The following is a 4423-nucleotide window of genomic DNA, read 5'->3' on the forward strand; positions in this document are numbered from 1 at the left end:
AGTTCAAAAAGTTAAATTTATTCACTTTTCAAAAACTGTGCCTTATTTCTAGTTTAAATTGCTTTCTCAACCCCTAGCCACAGATTTTCTTACACTTTTATTTCTTAAGGAGTCCTTTACTATCACAGAAGTGTTTCCCAGGCAATAATTTTTGGATCCTGCTCAGATGAAGTCTCACTTTTCTATACTCGAGTCTTCAAGCACCTGTTGCCATTATTTAAAAGTAAACTGATTAAGTTATTTAGCAGGATATTAACACTTCCAAGTGACTAAGACACAAACAGCTAATAAGCATTTTTGAGGAAGCAGCATGCCAAGTTTACAGAGGAGATTGAAAGCTCTCCAGAGCTAATTTAGAAATGTCTCTTCTTCATGTCTACATCCTGATCCTGAAATAGCACTGGAGTTGTTCTGTTAACAGCTACGTCTAAAGATTTCTGGTTATGTCCTATTCCAGATCACAGTCAAGCATAGCTTGTCTTTATTTATATTTTTTGTCTTCTTTAAGATAACCCATTTTTATCCATTGTGTTTGCATTGCTAGAATAGTTAATTTATCTTTGATAAAACTGAGAGGGTCAGAAGATGAGCCTGGATAAAAGAGTACAGACAGCTCCACTTATATCAACTTGATTGAGCCAACCATAAATCTCAGCTTGACAACTCTTTAATACAGTTGATTCATGAAAGCACACACTTCCTGATTTTCATATATTTGTCTTTGACAGGAAGAACACAGCTGCCAAGCTGAGAACCAGAGTGTTAGCTGCAGGAAAAATTGTACAAATTGTATCTGTCTCTGAAGCTGTAGATCTGAAGATTTCTTGACAAATGCCATCATGAAGAAGAACCAGGTTTTGGCCAAAACTCATAGCTACTTTAGTATACCTCATCACTTATCTGTGATAGACCACACAGTGCAGATCAAATGCAACCACACAGGAATATGTTATTCCAACCCTGCCCTATTGAAGGGATTTTCTTTTCTAACTATCTATGGCCTTGGACAGAAATGTGAATTTCATAACTAAAGGTACACTTCCTGCAAAGGAAGACAGAATTTTTGTGTGTATTTTTGTGTGTCTGAATCACTTCTTCCTGTGATCAGGCGCATCTTCATGATTAAAAAAAAAATTCTCCTTATATCAGCTGTAGATAATGTTGTACTGTGATGGAAAAGATAATAAGTCATAAAACCTTCACTTCTGGAAAATACTGCACATTTTGAACATGGTTAGTCATGAACCAGAACAAAGCAGTAATGTGTATTTCCTTTCCCTGACGCTTTGAGGCAGTGCTTGGAAAAAATGATGATAAACCAGATTAGAACTGTGAAATCACTTTGCCACTTTTATATGCTGTCACTGCTTTGGTGGATAAATAGCTATGAAGATAAGTGCAGCTATGCCACATAGCTCCATTCCCTCCTCCACCCTGCCACCCACACTCAAGTTCTGATTCAAGTGCAGCCCAACTCCTTTAGGGCTGTCCAGGAAATTGCCACCCAGAGATTTCCGTAGTAGTGTTTGCAGTCAGCACCACCAAAGGAGGAGATAAAGTTTTATTCGGAGGGAATGCCTTGAACTGCTCTTTCCACAGTCAGTAATGGATGCCTTAAGCCAGCTTGTGATCTGCCATCTCATCTTTGTCAAAGTTTTGTGGCATTATACGCAATCTTTCTTTGCTCATGTACAGTCAATGTGCGCGTGGAAATGCACTTCCCAGAGTGAAAAAAAAAAAACCTGCAGAAGTGAAAATTCATTTTAAGATAAAGTAGCAGAAGTAACACCATGTAACAACTTGACTAGAATTTCTGCAGCTGTCTCATGAAATCTGCCTGACGTTACAGGAATTGCTCTGCAATGAGTTTTACTATGTGAGACACTGAGGCCCCACCTTGTAATTCACTTCTCAGTATATATATCTATAAAACTTCTTCAGAAGAGGCTGTTTGAAAAGCAAGTGGCTGAGAAGCGACCCTAGAATTTAGCTCAGTAATTAGTTGTTATTCTTTCTGTGATTACTAGAAGAAAAGTTTAATTTTCCAGAGAATATCATAAATACAATACAGTCTAGAAAATCTTCCTTTAGCAAGAGATAGTTATCAGACCACTCAGTCGTTGGCTGCACTGTACACACAGCTAGAAATCTTGGCTAGAGACAAAAGTGATTGCTTTCAAATGAAAAAAAAAAAAAAAAGAAAGAAAGAAAACAGAAGAACAAACCTTCAAACACAGAATTGCCAGCCTGAGGAGAAAGGGAGGAATCAAGGGGATTAAAATGAAGAGTCCATGCAGCAGCCAAGGTGAGCTATACACGCTTTTGGAACTGAACTTAACATATTCCTTAGGCTGACTCAGAGATGAAGTTTTAGGTAGAAGAGTTAAGAAAGTTGCCATGAAGCACACCAGCTCCGTGCATCAGCTGTGGAGATGATGTTACTGGTAAGGGTGGAAGATGCCTCAGGGAGCTATAGCAGTACCATAGCTGTGACTTCTATGCTGAGCAGCTTCTGAGCAGTCAGATTTATGTTCCTGCTTCCACTATTAAATGAGGAACTTGGTCTTCTTAGGCTCCTCAGACAACCAGTGACATGCCCACTTAGACAGAGATTTTTGCACCTTTTCATTCTAAAGAAAAACTGGTGCCTCAATACTCCCAGGGGAGTGGGAAAGGTACAAGCATCACTTTCTGCTTTCCCTGCCCGTGAAGGACAGAGGTGGACACAATAAGGACACAAACTGGGAAAGCTAGCTAATATTTTATTGCTCAGATGAGAATTTCATAGTTTAGACAAAGCAAAGTGTGATTTCCCTCATTTCACTCAGATTTGTTGGAGAGTACTCTTTGATGGCAGCTAGGACAAGTTCTCCTCTCAGGAGGCACAAACATGAGAACAAAAGCAGTTCAAGTCCCTGACATTACTGAGAACTCATGTGCTCCTTACAAAGGACTGCAAGGAAGCCAGGACAGGCTGTAGCAGAGGAATGAGCAGGAGCAAGAGCAGATGACGCTGGCTCGTCCAAGAACATACATCCTTGCCAGGAGGCTTTTCCAGGTCTCAGACACAGAATGCTCTGTGCTTGCATAAGAGCCAATGTTTTTCTGTCCTGCACATGGCAGCACTGAGGCAATAATCTGTCAAGCACTTGCTACTGGATTTGTGCCCTTAAGCGAAGAGGGATGACTCGGTACAGATGCAATGGTGGTGGCTGAGGAGTACTGAGAAAGCCAATGGTTTTTAAATTCCATCCCTCGCATTAACCAAAACCAGACTGTTGGGCCTCTGGTTTTCTGAAGAGCCCTCCAGCTTCAGTGCCAGAAGCAGGGAGGCAGGTAGTGTCCAATAGCTCTTCCCTGAGGAGGCTATAGGGTGACCCCAAGGAGTCATCACCCTGATCCAGAGTATAGCAGCAGTAATCATAAACTTAATCCTGTGTTCTTCCATTAGCATCTATTCCTAGACAATATGCCCCTGCTTACATATATAACTTGTTGCATTATTAATTATTTCAAAATCCTTGTCATACGTTGTTTCTTTTGCAATGTGGTGGGAGTTGGGTTAGAGGGGTTGTTGCAGCAAATATTTCTGGTGTTTATCTTCTATTCTGAGTTCAGTTAGACTTTCATTTCTCTCATATTTCAATTAAAAAAAAAAAAAAAGAAACCCAAACAAACAAATATCTGGCTCCTGCTACTACTGAAGAAAGGGAGGTCATACACTTCTTGTCTCCAGCCTCGGAAAAGCCCAGGAAGAAGGTTGCCCTGGATTTCAATCACAAAAATAGTTAAAGTAAGTCTTTTGGCTCCAGTCAGAGTCAGAAAGAAAAAGGAAGGAAAAGCATTTGTAATTGCAAAAGCATTTCCAAGTAAATTATTTGACAAATCTTGAGTATAAATAATTAAACCTCTCATGAGTGTGAAATTACATAGTATAAGATAGACATTTCTTACTAATTTCTTACTAATCCAGTACTCTTTAATGCATTCATTTTTATGTCTTTCTTGCCTACAATTATCTATAAAACTCCATCACTTTCCATTCTTTGTGGTGTTCACATCATATATAAACTGTTCCAACTGTTCATGGTTTATAGTTTTGTTAAAAAAACCTTAACAGAAGTTACACAGAGATCCAATACACCAGAAAATGTACTCTGTTCTACATGCTTAAATATATAAAAACCACAATTATGCTTCCTAAGTGCCTAAACTTTTTCATCCAGAATAGCTGTTTTTCTATGTCACTTCATACCATTCTTGAGTGGCAGGAAAATGAAAAAATATGTGAGTTTATCTGTTTGAAATAACTGAGAGATGGCAGCACTCCATTCAACCCAAACTTGACTTGTCATATAATCTATATGGCTGCAGTACAGCAGTCGGTGCAAGTGGGAAATGCAAGGGAAATGGAGCAGTCAGC

This window comes from Corvus brachyrhynchos, unplaced genomic scaffold (genome assembly GCF_000691975.1).
Source record: "Corvus brachyrhynchos isolate BGI_N302 unplaced genomic scaffold, ASM69197v1 scaffold14, whole genome shotgun sequence".
Taxonomy (NCBI): domain Eukaryota; kingdom Metazoa; phylum Chordata; class Aves; order Passeriformes; family Corvidae; genus Corvus; species Corvus brachyrhynchos.